The 17,872-nt window shown below is 37.4% G+C and overlaps 1 long non-coding RNA gene across 1 annotated transcript in view; it reads right to left on the bottom strand.

Annotated features, from left to right (window-relative positions):
- The window catches only part of LOC145541809 (uncharacterized), a 474,179-nt gene that overhangs the window by 229,729 nt on the left and 226,578 nt on the right, over positions 1–17,872 (bottom strand). Inside the window, exon 3 of the long non-coding RNA XR_014079305.1 lies at positions 9,039–9,222. This is a non-coding gene — a long non-coding RNA (uncharacterized LOC145541809). The remainder of the gene's footprint in view (positions 1–9,038; positions 9,223–17,872) is intronic.

Here is a 17,872-nt window from a genome sequence, read left to right as displayed (position 1 = left end):
TGGTTGTAACAGGAGGCATGCTTGGTTCACCTTATTCTGGGGCTTGATTTTAGGTATCCATTTGACTTACACACCAGCCCTTCTCTCTCTCTTTCTTTCTTTCTTGGGAGAGTGCCTACCTATAGGGAGCGTGTGCTCACAGTTACTCTCCTCCAGGCAATAAATCACAAGACCAGGCCTTGTCTGGCATTGCTGGAGCAGATGAATTCAAGCTCCAGCTTCTGCGACACTGAGCAAGGAGTCCACTAAAGGGAGCAAGGAAATGAACAAAAAGGAGCAAAGACAGTAGGTTCTGAAATTACATAGGAAAACAAAGGACCTGAAAAAGTTGAAACTATTTTGAAAGAGATCAACACATTTAGAAAACTCATACTATTTGATTTCAGTATTTACTGTAAAGTGAGTAGTCACAAGGATGTGGTGTTGGCATAAGGTTAGACATATAGATCAATGAAAGATCTTGCTTGCTGCAACTAAGACCCGACGCAACCAAATAAATAAGTAAATATCAAAAAATAAATTATCTGACCATTCTATTGATGAAGGTAATCTAGATTTTAGTTTTATTGGGAAGTCACTCAATTTATAACATTTTTCTTGAGTCTACCACCTGCAAGTTAAATGGTTCTGAAATAAACTGAACATTCAAAAGCAACAAAGAAAAGAAGAGAAAAAGAGGAGAAAATATAGAAATATTTGTCATCTTAAGTTAGGTGGATTCTTAACCAATGGACCACCAAGGAAGTCCTTATAATTTATTTTTTAAACCAAGTGATTTGGAGAATGAATGTGCTATTTGATCATAACTTTGGGATAAGACATATACTGGGACAGTCCCAGGGAAATTGAGATTTACAGTTGATCTTCTCAGTAACCACTGAGCTTCTGCTGTGGACTTGGGAAGCATTAAGTACTGTGTTCTATACACAAAGCTTTGCCTGGAAACTCTACTATTAGAGCTGGGGATTGGCTTGTTTTGTAAATGTGGTGTAGGTGAGAACAGTACTAGTAATTATCAGTGTCCAAACAATTTGGGCTTCCCAGGTGGCACAGTGGTAAAGAATCCATCTACAATGCAAGAGACGCATGAGACGTAGGTTCAGTCTCTGGGTTGGGAAGGTCCCCTGGAGTGTGAAATGGAAACCTGCTCAGTATTCTTGCCTGGAAAATCCCATGGACAGAGAGCCTGGCAGGCTGCAGTTCATGGGGTTGCAAAGAATCGGACACAACCTAGTGACTGAGCACACAGAGAAGCAATTTGGAGTCTTTTAAAAGTGAGGCTCGTCAGAAATTTGGCATTGGAGTAACTCATCTTCAGAGTTCCTGAAGCAATCATAATCATTCCAGTGAAAGCTGCTAAAAGCACCCCAATTCCACCTAAAAGATCACCTTTGGCTAACAATGAACAAAATAAAAAATAGGAAAGAACTTTGTTTTCATTAGACTTTTCATTTACAAGGGCAAGCAAATTTGATTTCTGCCTTTAATTTCTTTGCACTTGAACTTGCAAAGCAATTTAATTTTTTGGACTAATTTCTCCCCAGGAATTGGATAATGGGAGGGTGTTTATATTCAATTTGGGGCATTTCTATGTTCTTGACATTTTATTATTAGGAGTATCTTAATGTTGTCATTTAATTTTATTGTATCTCTGGTGGGCTATATTGAAAAATATGGCTAGACATAATTTGGAAGGAGAAATAGACCTGGGAATGAATGTTTAGCCTTAAGCATAGTGTGGCCTCAGAGTTCATTTAATTGTTTACACTCTCTGCTTCCACTCAGTCTTCCAGGGGAAAAAATCTATACTGCCCACCAGGGATTCCAGGAAAATATAAAAAAAAAAACAGTGGTTAGGAACAGGGGGAATGACTTTGAAGCTAGAAGCTTACTTTCTTTTAGACAACCATTGCCTCTCTGGGGAGGGTGTCCCTATCCCTGGCCTTTTCCTTCCCTAGGAAAAAATCAAAGTAGCATCACACACCTGGTTTCTCTCCACTACCTTCCTCGCCCTTATTCAGAAAAATTCACCTGGAGACTTTTATCTGCAGAGCTCAACTGGGGGGTATAAGTCCATCCACACTGCTGCCCATGTGAGATGTGGACTCTGTCCTTCCCTCTGCACCCAAACAGTGGAAGGCAGTGACCTAGTAAAGCATATCTGCTCTTCAGACTCCAACTATCGTCAGATGAGCTGTCTACTGAACAATTTTAGCAAACATTTTTTTCTCAGTGTGCTCTCTATTTTCTCTTATTTCTCAGTTGGTTCAGAAACCTAGCCGAGAACGATTTCTCTCTTGGATCCCTCTAGGACTCTGGACCAACAGCTCATATCAAGCATCTGGCAGAATATCTGGATGCAGAGTCAATATTTGTTGAATGAATGATGAGAGTTGAGATGCACAAATCACATCAAAGAGACAATTAAATCAATTGTAGGCTTACACTATCCAGGATGGGGAACATGTGTAAACCCATGGCTGATTCATGTCAGTGTATGGCAAAAACCACTACAATATTGTAGAGTAATTAGCCTCCACCTAAAATAAATAAATTAATAAAAAAAATAAAATCTTTTGAACTCTCATTATGTCCAATAGCTGGTTTTAGTTGATTATATTGGGTTTTTCAGAAGCCATTCATCTCTTTATATTTCCTATAAATTATAACTTTATCCTTTCCAATTTTCATTCTTCTTTCATTTGCTGTTATTTTCACTTCTATTTGCATAAAGTAGCATTTCCAAAACTGTGCTGAAGTCTAAGGATGACATTAGGAAGTGTTGTTTTATTTCATCTGACCTCACCTAACCCACTGTGTCTTTGGTGTGTCTGTTGTTCACTTGAGACCAAGCTTTCAGCCCCCACGTGTTAAGGAAGGACACACCTATTCCTAAAGACTGAGGTTTTGTTCTTTTAATCATAATATTAAATTATTATAAAATACATATTTGGAAATTATGATAACAGTGTTTCCCCTTTAACCTACTAATATCATGAATTATATTAATAGATTTTCAAATGTGCCATACTCATTTTCCTAAAATAAATTCTGTTTAGTCATGGTGAATTATTCATTGACTATACTGTTGGATTTGTATTTCTAATATATTATTCAACTTGTTTGCTTCATGGATAAATGAGAAATTACTCACAGTTTTTCATTTCTTTTTATCCTGTGCTACCTCTTTCAAGTTTTGGCCACAAGGCTTACACTATCCATATAAAAATAAAGTTATCGCAAGGGTCTTTTTTTCCCCAGTGCTCTACAAAGTTTAAACAATATTAGCATCGTGTATCTCTTGAAAGACCATAAAACATTAGTGAAACCACCCAGGCATGACCTGGGTTATTTCCTGGGGTTATTTCTTCAATCTTTGCATTTATTTTAGCGTTATTGATATATTGATAACTTCTACCCTATGTACCAATTTTTGGATATTTGTCAAAAAATCATATACTTCAATGAAACTGAAAATTAACAGGCTAGTATTTTAAAAATTATTTTTGTACAATTGATTTAATTTGCTTATATTTTCATTACTAAATCTACTGTATTTTTAATCTACTTGGATTACATAATCTTTTGTCTATATTATTGCTTTTTTACAAAATTAAGTTTTTAGAACTTAATATAAACTGTATTTGGAGAAGGCAATTCTGTTTTCTAACTTATAAAATTGTCTTTAATCTTTCTTCTTATTTCTTTATGTTTTTCTTCCTGTTCTATTCCATTTATTTTGACTAGTTCATTTATTTCTCTTATTGTTAAGAAATTTTTAGTTTTTTTAAAATGTGAAAAGTACTACAGTACTAAAGTCTTGCATGCCTGTGTATTCCTTTTTGTAGCTTTCAAATGAATGATAACTGGCTAAGGAGAGAATTTGGGGGCATAACCTGTTCCATCGAACTTCAGTAATCATTGCTTTATTTTCCTCTGGCATTTTACATTACAAAAAAGTCTGAGGGCCACTCCCTTTTTTCTCTCCCTTTTTAAATAAATACCCGTTTAAGTTGTTGGTTAGTTGGTTGCTATTATTGTTTTAAAGCTATGATGTGTTTAGAATGTTTTCTTCATCTGAAATTCAAACTTTCATTTTTGATTAAGTTTCCCTTGTACCCATGAGCACTTTGCATAAGCAGTTCATCCATCATTTTCCACCAGGCTGGTTATTGCTCTTCCTGCCCACTCCCAGTGTGGAGACAAAGGCTGCTTCCCAAGTCTGCTGGGTGCTGAAAGTTAGATTTTGAGCAATGGTGAAGTCCTCTAGTAAGTGGCTTTCTGTGGAGACTTCAGGTTGTCAGCCAGTCAGTCAGAACCACATTTTGAGGATATATTTGCCGAAACAGTTCTAAAATTATGACAGTTAATTACATCCACCCATCAGTCCTAAAATACTCAAATAAGAAAGGAACAAGAAGAATTAGGACTGATACATATACAATATTGATACTATGTACAAAATAGATAGGGGCTTCTCAGGTGGCAGTTACAGGAAAGAACCCACCTGCAAATGCAGGAGACATGGGTTAGATCCCTGGGTTGGGAAGATCCCTTGGAGGAGGGCATGGCAACCCACTCCAGTATTCTTGCCTGGAGAATCCCATGGACAGAGGAGCCTGGTGGGCTACAGTCCATGGAGTCGCAAAGAGTGAGACATGACTGAAGTGACTTAACACACCTACACATAAAATAGATAACTAATGAGAACATGCTGTATAACACTGGGAACTCTACTCAGTGCACTGTGGGGAAACTGAATGGGAAGGAAGTCCAAAAGGGAGGGGGTGTACATACATGTATGACTGACCCATTCTGCTGTGCACTAGAAATGAACACATCATAAATCAACTAAACTCCAATAAAAATTAATTTAAAAAAGAAAACAAAGGAACAGAAGAAGACAATTGTGAGATAGTTCTAGACTCAGCCTCACAGTGGAATCTTTACACAAGATTCTGCATATCAGGGAAGATAAGGACAGCATTTTCTCATTTCCTTCTGCCACCAACCAGAAAAAAACATTTGCTTTTAAAGGGGTTCGTGTGATTAAATAAAGTCCATCTAAATAATCTATCTATCTTTTTCTTTTCTTTTTTTATATACAAATATTTTATTACATCATATATCAAAAAGGGTATATTATACATCGTGTATGTGTTTATACAAATATTTTCTTTCATTCTGGAAGATATCTTTCTACTTTCTTGATGCTATTCATTGATCTGTTTTTCTTTGGTTTCTTGCACTTTAGGTGGCATTGCTAAGCAACCATTGCCTAAGACAAGGTCATAAAGCTTTAGACCTGTGTTTTCTCATGTTTTATATTTTAGCTGTTATATTTAGATCTTTGATCCATTTTTTAGTTAATTTTTGTATACAACATTCTCTCAAATTTGTTTATGTCACAATGATCTAATTTCTCCTTTATTTTTGAAGGATAGATTTAATGGATCTATTGGTTGACATTTTTATTCTCTGAACACATTGACTACATCACCCCACTATCTCTGCTGTTCATGGTTTCTGATGAGAAATCAGGTTAATCTTGCAAGTGATGAGTTACTTCTCTATTGCCGCTTTCAAGTCTCTCTGTCTCTGCATTTCAACAATTTGATTATGTTTTGTCTAGGTGTTACTCTCTTTGAGGTTGTCCTACTTGGAGCTCACTGAGCTTCTTAGATGTGTGGATAAATGTTTTTGTTTTTATTTTAACAAATTTGGGGTATTTCAGCCAGTATTTCTTCATGTATTCTTTCTACTCCTCTTGCTCTGTTCTCTCCTGGGATTCCCATTGTGTGTGTGTTCATACATTTGAATACACCACAGGTCTCTAAGGCTCTGTTCATTATTTTTCTTGTTTCCTTTTTCTTTCTGTTCCTCAAGTGACCTATCTTTAAATTCAATGATTCTTTATTCCACTTTATCAAACCTGCTTTTGAGCCCTTCTAGTAATTTTTTTTTTTTAATTTCACTTACTGTATTTTTTTGCTCCAGAGTTTCTATTTGGTTCTTTTTAAATAACTTTTATATATTTATTGGTAGTCTCTATTTGGTGAAACATTGCTCTCATATTTTCTTTGATTTCATAAACATGATATTCTTAAGTTATGTTGAATATATTTTAAATAGTTGATTTAAAATCTTTATCTACTTAGTCCACCATCTGGGCTTCCTCAGGGACAGTTTCTATCATGTGCTTATTTCCTCTGTTTGGGCTATCCATTCTTGTTTCTTTCCATGTCTCATAACTTTTTTTGAAAACGGAACATATGTGGAAACTCTGAAAATTATATTCTCCCTCCTTCCCAGAGTTTGTTATCACTGCTGATTGTTGTTTGTTTAGTGACTTTTCTGAACTATTTTTATAAAATCTGTATTCTCTGTTTCATTTGGTAAATGAAATGTTTGCTCAGTTAGCTTAGTAGTTGCTAATTATTAAACAGAAATTTCTTAAAACTCGTGAAACCAGCAGGTGTCTCAGTCTCTGTTTAGAATCTTGGTGTGCATGTTGGGGTACATCTTAACAATCAGCCAGCCAGCTGACAACTTTACCTTAGTCTTTACTTCAGATTTATACAGAACTTCAAGGTGAGCCAGAGGTGAGAGCTTAGGACATTTATCTCAGGTCTTTCTCAGCACTCACACAGCCCTGAGCATGCACATAGCCCTACATATGTGTATGACTTTCTAAATTCCAAGAAACATGAAGGAGTTTTTCAGAGCCTTTATGGGCATCTCATTCCCTAGCTTTTTCTTTTAATTTATCTATCTTAAAGTCAACTGTGCCATATAACACAACATAATTATGGTAGTAATAGCTCATTATAGTCATAGGTCCTGTAGATTAATCATAGAATTTTGAGACCCATTTTTAGAATTCTGTCTACTGCAAGTACATTTCATACTATACCCAGATGCCACCCAAGCTCTTGGGGGTCACCAGGGAAACAAAGACCACCTTTGCAAAATCTCCACTTTGGGTTTTATCTATAGATACAATTATTAATCAATAGCCAGTATGTTCTATGTTATAATCAGCAAACTCAGAGGGCATAATGAGACCTGATTCTCTCATCAAAAATATTATAGACGTTTGTCTATTTTTTGACACTTACAGGAATGATATAGCATTCATGGGTGGGTACTAGTATTAAATACACTGCATTTGGGGAACCATTTTATTCATGGGAAAATGCTTTATGTGCAATACTCACCACAACTTCATTTATAATAATGAAAAAAGTGTTTAACAACAATAGAGTGCCAGTAAATTATAGCACATTCACAAGATATAGTCATTTATTCATTCTTTCACTCTTTCAAAAATTACTTATTATCTGCCATGTGCCAGGGTATCATTAGGTGCTAGGGATACAACAGTGATGCACAACTGGTTCATATTCTTATGGAATTTATATTCCAGTTGGCGAAGAGAGACGTTAATCAAATAGTCATACAAACTAATGCAAAATTGCAACCTCTAAAGCGTGTAGCCATTTTAAATGATGGTTTTAATTTAACAGTTGTCAAAAAAGAAACCTGCTTATGACCTAATATTAAGATAAATAAGAAGGATGTGTAATTGTACACATGTTGTTATTTAGTGACTAAGTTGTGTCCAACTCTTTGCAACCTTAAGGACTGTAGTCTGCCAGGCTCCCCTGTCCACTGGATACTCCAGGCAAGAATACTAGAGTGAGTTGCCACTTCCTTCTACAAGGGACCTTCCCAACCCAGGGATCAAACCCATGTCTCTTGTGTCTTCTGCATTGGCAGGCAGATTCTTTATATCACTGAGCCATAGGGAAGCCCAACTGTATGCATAGAAAGATACTAATAATATAAGTTTGCAAGGAGAAAACACTGGGAGGAAACAAACTAATTCCTATATTGGTTATCTTCTTTGTATTTATACATAATTCCCAAATTATATAATCTGCATATATTACTTTCATAAATAGAAAAATTTAGCTCTATTACAAAAACAGGAAAAACATTTTATCTATCCTTATCATTAGATGCTGCAAGTTTGCAATGTCTGAGCCAGACTTTCATGTCTTCTTTGTTTGAATTTTGCGGTTTAGGTTGAACAAACTGAAAACATACATGTGAAACTGCCCAGTTATTACTTGGTAAATTCCCATTCTTTACGTGGATTTGCAGATGTAGTTCAATATTCCAAAGGCCTTCAAAAACTTTTCCACAACAATTAAGCTCATAACATATAAGCATTACTGCTATCTACTCCCCCTTCTCCTAGACCAAGAGCAGTATCTTCCCTCTTATCATAATATCCTTGCTGATGGGGGACTCCCTGTGCTAGATGATTACACCAACTGGCTCAAATCTCTACAAGATTGCACAGTAATATGACTATCTTCATTTGATAGGTCAGATATCAGAAAACCAGTATTACTTAACAGACAGGAAAGACCAAGGACAGAAGTTGAACCCAGGACTGTCTGACTCCTGGGATCACACGCTTTTTATTATTTTGATAAGTAGAATGTTCAGATGCCCCCCAAGATAGCCACAATTCCCTGGCATACGAGCCCTCCATAAGGCCCTGCCTTTGAGTATGGGCAGGATATGTGGTATGATGGAATCCCTCCTATGATTGCTACATTACAAGGCAAAGGAATTTTTCAGATATAATTAAGCTTTGATTTTTTTTTTTTAGTTAATCAATTTAAGTGGGGAGATTATCCTGGGTAGGCATAACCCTATTAGGTGAACTCTTTAGAAGAGAGGCTGGGCCCCTCTTTGAAGTCAGAGAGATTTGTCCACTGGCCTTGAAGGAGAAAACAGACTCAATTCTTCGATTCTGCTAACAACTAGTGACCCTGGAAGTGTATCCTGAGCCTAAATGAAATTGCAGCTCCAGCCGACACTTTAAGACTGGAGACACCCTGAAAAGAGAATCCAGCTAATCCATGCTCTAACACCTGACACACAGAAAGCGAGATGATAAAGTTGTATAGATTTAAGCTGCTAAACTGGTATGTTACCCAGCAATAGAAAAGTAATACAATTACCTTACTCTGTTTCCTGCCTTGGATCTGACTTCTTCGTTTGGGTAAGTAGTGCTCCCAGTTTCTCTCCAAGCTGAGGGCCCAGGTGCTTGGGCTGGTACGCTGTGGGGAATTTTAGTTTCCATGCATCAAGGGCCACTTGGAGACTTCTGGTCCAACTAGGATGAACCCAATCTCCAACAAGAGTCTATAAACAAAGACAAAACAAATAAAGTGAGTAGGTTCAACAGGTACAGCTGGAACCTCCTAGAGACATCCCCCAAGGTGACAAGGAGCAGACCTTTGATGGACAAAGGGGGGTTGATTAAAGCATTGAGCTAAGGATTTCTCCTCCTACTCCATCCTGCCTTCCTTCATGTCATTTTAATGTCTCTATCCTATGAGATCCAAATAGCAGCCAGAAGAAGGGCCTCCCAGTACTCCCTTCCTATAACCAACATGGACTTTATGAAGTCAAGTTGGATTCAAACATAAACATTGGGTTGCAATGTTGGGGACCTCTCCAGACTTCAGTTCCAGCCACTGGGCACATGACAAAGATGAAAGATTTAGGGCTGCCATTTCCCAAAAGACCCATTTCAAGACATTCTTTACTATGGAGGTTGATATCATGGAGGATATTTAACATCGACTCCTATAAAATGTATTTTGACATCAAAGAAAGCTTTAAACAGTATCACTGACCACCAATAATCCAAATCATTCTGATGGAATAGATGATTCACCACATTTCAGGATATTTCAAGAGAACCAAAAATGTCTAATGACTCCAAAATATCTTAGGCTTCACTGGCCAATACTTAAAATTCGTGTGTGGAGCTCTAATTCTTTGGTTTACAGGTCTGTGTTTATTAAAATAAAGGCACTCCTAGAAAAGATTCCTTAGTTTAAAGTTTTAACAACCAATAGACAGAAACAAACTTCACCCCTTCTCTTATGAGTAGATGTGACTATAAAAAGAATAAGAAATGAGGAAAATACTGAGATGCTGGAGAGTAACTGCAGGGCAGCAGACATTTTCAGAATGGATGTTGAAGCTACTGGATGTTAATGGCAAAAAGCCCCTTTGTTATAAGCATGTGAAGGCTGGTGCCGTTTTTTCACATAAATATGTTTATTCCCCTGTAAGAAAAAAGTCTTTTAATCCTATTGAAGTGAGGTGATCACATTGTTTTTAATATTTATTTGGCTGTGTCAGGTCTTAGTTGTGGCACACAGGATCTTCATTGTGGCTTGCAGGCTTCTCTAGTTTTAGCATAGGGGTTTCTCTCTAGTTGTGGCTTGAGGGCTTAGTTGCCCCGAGGCATGTGGGATCTTAGTTCCCTGACCAGATATTGAGCCTCTGTCCCCTGGATTGGAAGGCAGATTCTTAAACACTGGACAGCCAGGGAAGTCTTAGAGTGATCACATTTTAATTGGAATTTGGCAACCCACTCCAGGATTCTTGCCTGGAGAATTCTACGGACAGAGGAGCCTGGAGGGTTACAGTCCATGGAGTCGCATAGAGTTGGATACGACTGAGCAACAATCACTTTCGCTTTTCCATTTACCTAATCTCTTTAGCTCAAAACTCACCATTGTTCTTCACCCAAGAAATAGGAAATATAAACCCCAGACCCAAAGTTATATGTAGAACATGAAATTGGTATGAAGTACCTTCAAGTAAATGAAGAGGCCATTGATAAAGCAGAACCCACAATTTAGTAACTGGGGAAATTTACAGATGTCTGCACCAAACCTCAAACATGGAAGAAGTGGCCAGAGATTAGTAGGCATCTTCTTCAAAGCATAGACATTCCTGAGGCTTAAAGCACAGGCCAGGGGAGCCATTTACTCCCCGAGAACACTGTGAGACAGAGGCCCCACTTCACCTTAAGCCTGGGCACTGGTGTGATGCTGTTACTGCAGTACTGTCCCTTGTCAATACCCTAGGTTACAAACCAGGCTTAGAAACCAGATGGCCTCAGGAATCAGCTATGGTAAAGAATCACCATCCCTTGGGTATCCTTCTCAGGATCTGAATACTACTCCCATGATTCCTGAAATCCAAAATAGTGTAGGCCATCCTCTTTTATGAATAGTAAAATTTAATTTCTCCAAAAGACAAGAAAGTATCAAACATAGGTTTATTTACCTTGGGATGGAAAGGAGGTAAGGAGGGGTGTCATAGAATAATTCTACCTAAAGGCAGCCCAGGAAAATATATCCCACCTCTGTCTTAAAAAAAAAAAATATAGAGAGAGAGACAAAATTACAAATTTAATCCCTGCCATGGATGATGCTGGACTACATTTTAACAGGACTCTACACAGTGAGTATAGACTCAGAACTGGGTAGGAACAGAACTTACAGAACATTTAGACATGCATTGCCTCCATCCATCAACCAGACAGAAGTACTGAAGGTGCCCTTCACTGTGCTAGTTGCTGAACATCCAAAGATAAAGGGGAGTTGACAGTATAGACAGAGGAACCAACAACCACAAATGTGTCACTGGATGAAGATGCTACAGCAGAAGCAAAGCAGAGTGATGCAAAGAAGCCAACAGTCTCTTCTCCCTGGAGCTCTGGGGACATAATTCAAGCCTCTAGTGGTACATCTGTTGTTCAGTCACTAAGTTGTGTCTTACTCTTTGCAACCCTATGAACTGCAGCACACCAGCCTTTCCTGTCCTTCACTATCTCCCTGAGTATGCTCAAACTCATGTCCATTGAGTCAGTGATGCCATCCAATCATCTCATCTTCTGTCGCCCCCTTCTCCTCCTGCTCTCAATCTTTCCCAGCATCAGGGTCTTTTCCAGTGAGTCGGCTCTACACATCAGGTGGCCAAAGTATTGAACCTTCAGCTTTAGCATCAGTCCCTCCAATGAATATTCAAGGTTGATTTCCTTTAGGATTGACTGGTTTGATCTCCTTGCAGTCCAAGCAATTTTCAAGAGTCTTCTCCAACACCACAATTTGAAAGCAGTGTATGCATTAGAATGCAAACTTTTCTCAAAAGCAGCTAAGGACCATGCCTCATGATTTCTAATGTGTGACTTAGAACCCAGTCTTACCAGCAGCTAAGTATATATTTTGATTGATTGGTTGATTGATATAAAAGTCTTATCAGTGAGGTTGTTAACTCAGTCTCTCAAAAAGTGCAAGTTAAATATACACAACCATTATATCCCCAGATATTATACAATGTGTTGGGTCAAAACACATTCAGAAAGAGAAAGAAAAGATACATTTCAATGGGACCTTAGCAGGGGCTGAGGAAGCAGTTCAGGGCATAGATAAGAAAGCTGTCAAGGTTTCAATGGCAGCAACTTCAAAAAAGAAGGCTTTTACATTTATGGGGATTTGATTATCCTGAGATAAGATTGAAACTGGTAAGGGAAATCAAAGAGAAATGAAACTCTCAAGGTTGCCTAAGAAATCAGATTATCTGGAAAAAGGAGGAGATTATTCAGCCAGTTGTTTTCTATTAAAAATCAAATCCTCAAAAAAAAAAAAAAAAAAAATCAAATCCTCAAAGCCAAGATTTCCAAGTTGGTGTTATTTGAATCTTTCATGACAAAGATAAAAAAAATTGAAAACCAAAGATACCAAACTAAATGATTTTAAAGAAAAAGAGAGTCTAAAGCACTGATTGAAGCTATTGAAGAATAATTTCACAAATATGAGATTGTTTTGGAAAAAGCTTGTAAACTGATGGCAAGAGCTATTGTAGAGCAGATTTTAGTTTAAAAAAATAATAAAAATTCTCAAATTGTTAATGGTTGAATTAGATGACACTGCATTTTACCTCAGGAATTCCTGATACCTTAACAATAATGAATAAACTAAAATTGATGCTGAAAGAAATAAAAAGGATGTGAGGGAGGTATTTTTCTTTCTTTTAATTAATTGAATAATTGCACATTATTCCAAACTATGAACATCATAGCCACACACACATACACACACATCCACAAAGTAAACAGAGGGATAGTCTTGGTCTTTTGATTCACAACTTGTTTCAACCAAAGTGCTTGTATAAAGAGTGAAAGAGATCAAGAGAGAGAAGAGAAAAACCTCATAACTGGCATGACGGTGATTATTTTGGGATTCCCTGGCTGTCCTGAGACTCAGGTTCTAATTGTATAAAGACAGACCCTGCATCAACAGTTGACTAAAATTGACAGCTACCCAAGCTGCTGCTGATGGTCCCACCTATTTAGAGAAACTGTTCTCCCTTGCCTGGTTGGGAAAATAAACCTTAGAATAACTGAGTCCATTTTTCATTTCATTTTCCCAGCACACTCCTTGTTCATAGCTGACCCAATCTATAATGTAAGTCAGCCAGTCTCTAACTCAGAGGAAGAAAGTGGGGAAGCCAAGGGATTAGGCAGGTCCCATTCATCACCCAGAAAATAAAGGGTTTGGATCCTCTCCTGGAGTGGTGAGAAGATAGGAGCTGAGTTATAACTAAGCGACCCAGCAGTGGTCCAGCAGGACCCAGCCCACAAAAACTTGACCTTAGGAAGTAAAGTCAGAAGACAGATGATCAGGCTGGGAGAGAAGTGCTTTTGTTCTTTGTAAAACAAGAAGAAGCTACACCATTTCTTACATTTATCTAGTGCTCCCCTTTGCAAGACACGTTACCAAATATGTTCCATTTGATCCCCAACCTTGTTAAAGACAGTCTCCAAAGTCCAATGACTTCACAGGATGCTATCCCAGTCTATCGTTCCATCATTTCACAAGATCTATGCATTCATCTTCATTCCTGAACTAGTCTCTTTGCAACATTACCAGCCTCTAGTGAAGGCTGGTATATCACAACTCATACAGACAAGGGGGAAATTTTTTTTTAAAGAAAAATACCAGGGAAACAAGCATATAAAGCATATAAAGTGCGACTTTAAGGTACTGAAACTGATAATATTTTTAACTTCCATTGCTAATTAGCAGAAATCAAATCAGCACTACTTTCAATACAGTCTGCCTATTCTGAGAATTCTCCCTGGTTCTCAAGGCCAGTATTTTTGTAGTATTTTTATTGTACATATGCCCAGTCTTAGATCAAAGGTCTCACAAGAAAATCAAGCTTCCTTCCTTAGAGTCACATTTTGTTTGGAACCAAAAGTTGCCATTACTAACTACCAAGGCTGCTCTCTCAAAATTATGGGCAAAACTCATAGCTGTGTGAGTTTGGCTATTTCAGGAAATCTTACCCCTCAGAAAGAAAAGATTTATCACCCCCAAGAACAGTCAAGAGAATATAGTACAGACTTGATAGGTATTGCGAAAAAGAAACACCTCCCAAGCCCCCAAAACTCCCCAAGCAGGAAGATGGTATCTTACTTGTATTTGTATCTACAGAGCCTGGTATGATGGTGGTCACATAAGCCAACACCCAGGACCAGCTTGGGCACCTAAGCTGTGCCCTGTGCTTTAGGAGGACCCTGTGTTCAATTTAGTGCTCTGCTGTAGCTATTTAGGGGCTTCCCAGGTGGCGCTAGTGGTAAGGAACCCACCTGCCTATGCAGGAGACACAAGAGATGCCAGTTTGATCCCTGGGTCAGAAAAATCCCCTGGAGGAGGAAATGGCAACCCACTCCAGTATTCTTGCCTGGGAAATTCCATAGACAGAGGAGACTGGCAGGCTACAGTCCATGGGGCCACAGAGTCAGACATAACTGAGCAACTGACTACAGTAGCTATCTTGAAATTCTTTACAATTTAACAAATTTCATTTTCATTTTGAAAAGAGATAGATGTTATTAATATCCAGTAATTATTTGTTAACTTGAATTGAATCACTGTGGGCTCGATTCTGCTTTACAGGATACAGGAAATAATATAGAGAAGAAAGAACAAAAACTCTGGGTTTGAATGGTATTTTCAGCATTTACAAACTCTATTCTTGGGCAAGTTGAATAATCCTCCACATGTACATACATGTCATGTATTATGTATCTTGTAATGTTTTGAGGATTCCAACAGTGTCTATAAAGCAAAAGCACAAAGTAGGCAGTCAAAGTTGGGTATTTTTATTATTATCACAATTTTTATGGAACTGGATGGGGTTGGGACTATCAGATACGATATACGAAGAAGAAATGCATAGATGCAATGTGCCTCATAATACCCCACAGTGAACAAAGGAAATAAGTTGGCCACAATTTTTATAGCCTCAGAACTCACTATTCCAAAGCACACATTTCTGGTAAGAAATAAGACCTGTGAAGCATGGCAACTATAGTTAATATTACTACACCGTATATTTGAAAGTTGCTAAGAGAGTAAATCTTACAAGATCTCACCACAGGAAAAAACATCTTTAACTTTGCAGGGTGATCATATTGCAATACATACAAATATGGAATCATGTTGTACATCTCTCAATAAAAAATAATAATAGTACTTGTGTATTTATATTATTGCAGTGTTCAAATTAAATGAGGGACATAAAAGGGCTTCAAACTTGAAATTTTTAAATATAAATATATCACAGTATCTAAGTTAAATGACATTTTAATTAGCTTTATAGTGTCTTGTTTAATTACTGTAAACTTTAAAAAGATTTGTGCCATAAAATTATTATTTCTAGTATACTATTAATTATAGTTCGTAATCATTTCTCTAAAATGTTGACTATCAGATCCCCTGTTCTAGAGCTAAAAAGTTTTATAATAACTATAACAAGAAAAAGAAAATGCATTTTTATAAGATAGAATTTTGCTATAAGAATATATTATTTTGTTGGACGAGGACTTTGAAAAGCCACTTAGGCTGTAAGGTAAAAAGAAACCTCTGTGATTTTCCCACTTTCCTGGCAAAAGGCCATGCAGAATGATTGATAGGGACAGTTCTGCTAAGTGTCCAGGTTTTGTTTTGCTGAGTAGTAGACAGGTAAGCTGAAGGTGTTGGCTACATTTCTTGACACAACATAGAGGATTCTTAGCTTCCCAGAGAGGGAGAAAGCAGGCTGGCAAGAGGAACTTAGATGGGAAGACATGGTGATTTAACAAGCAGTTTTATTAAATAGAATGTAATATGAATCCTTTTTTCCCATCTTACAACTACATCTTCAGTAAAATATCTGTATCTCATCAATTGTTGACTTAAAATTATTTGGGGAAAATGCAACAAAGTTGTCTGAGGAGCACAGCCACGGCAATGTGTGAGAAGACCAGTGGGTCCAGGAAGCAGAATATCTGATGCTATGTAATATTCCCATGAGAAATTAAGGATCGTTATTACTTTTAATACCGGCTTTTATAAGAAAGCAATCAGATAGGAATATGAATTCTCATATTTAAAATTAAGAATAATAATAATGCTTTCAGTATCTCTTTTTCTATGGCTTTTCTGTATAAAATTTTCTGTTTAGCTGCCATAAAGGGAAACAGAAGTGAAGGAACCAGAAAAATAAGTGTGATAATTAGATTAAGTGTTGTCAATTGGTGCTTAGTAATGTTACCTCTTTTACATTCACTCTAAATCACAAGTAGACAAAAATCTACATTTCCTAGACTCCCTTAGATCTAAGAATGTGGATGAAATATAGACTCTAGGAGCAAGGTAAACTGCTGCTAGATTTAGAAGGCAAATAAGGTGGAGGCCTTCGTAAGAGGCTGCAAGTACTGTCTGAACTCTAGGGATCATTTTTTGTCACCTGCTGTGTCGTGGGGGCAGCAGTTTCCTGGCTTCCAGATCACAGCTACTGTGATGGACCCCCAGACTGCTGCTGCTACCACCATTTGAATAATTTTATAAGCACCTAATTTTCTGTCTTAAATCTTCTCTGAAGTACCTATCAGAGATTTGTTTCCCTCACTATATCCAAACAGCAAATGACATATGAAATCAACCACACTAATAAATCTCTAGATTTAAACAGTCAATGGTTTAATTTGTAATCAGCATCTCTCTCCAAACTGCTCTGTAAAAGGAAAGAAAGTAACCTTCTTCTTGCTAGCTTAATTTGTTCGGAAAAAAAATGCTATTAATATTTAGGAAACACCCACTAGGCAATAGGACTACTTATTTAATTTATGAAAAACTTTGCCACCACGGGGTACGCAATTCTACACTTTAAAGCATTCAATTACCATCAGTATAACAGAGCAGCAGCCGTTAAAACAGCCAAATTGAACAGAAATTCCTTAGAGAGCAACTTAAATGAGCCTTGTACTGGGGCGTAAATGTCAGTATGTGGACAACTTAGCAAAGCAGAGAATTCAGGTAAACGCCTTTATCCACCTCCAGCAAGGCATATGCAAGGCTTGTCACTCTTTCCATTCCCTTTCTTGGATCATTTATCTCTTTTGAAATTGCTACTCTACCCACATTGCTCACATCCTTAAGAACTCAGGTGAAATCTTATCTCTTCTGGGGAGATTTCTCTGACCCACTTGGCATGATTTTTCCTTCATATGCCATTTTATAATTCTCATATCTATTCCATATCCCACTCTTTCTGATTAGGCACTTTCATTCCTATTAACTTTTTCCAGGAAAATAAAACACATGATAATTCCCTGAAATTTACCAAACTATAAACTCAAGATACTAAGGACTGGACTTTCTGTTTTGAGCTTTTGATTGATTTGCTTATTTAGCCACTTCTTTATCTCCAGCACCTAGCTCAGTGCTTGGTATTTGTTAGGTTTTCAATAAATATTTGCTGCACAAATAAACTTTGTTATCAACAGATATGAGTCCACCAAAAATCCATGCACCCTGTCCATAATATAAAGTGGTTCCTGGGACTAAATTCCCAGCTCCTTTGCATCCTGGGGTGGCCACTTGTCCGCTTCTCACCAGTAGAACACAAACAAGACTATGGTGTGTCCTTTACGGGT

Source organism: Giraffa tippelskirchi, chromosome 3, assembly GCF_054371585.1.
Source record: "Giraffa tippelskirchi isolate mGirTip1 chromosome 3, T2T-mGirTip1v1.2.pri, whole genome shotgun sequence".
In the NCBI taxonomy this organism is placed as follows: domain Eukaryota; kingdom Metazoa; phylum Chordata; class Mammalia; order Artiodactyla; family Giraffidae; genus Giraffa; species Giraffa tippelskirchi.
The sequence above is the reverse complement of the archived record's forward strand: the minus strand, read 5'-3'. Positions and strand labels throughout refer to the sequence as shown.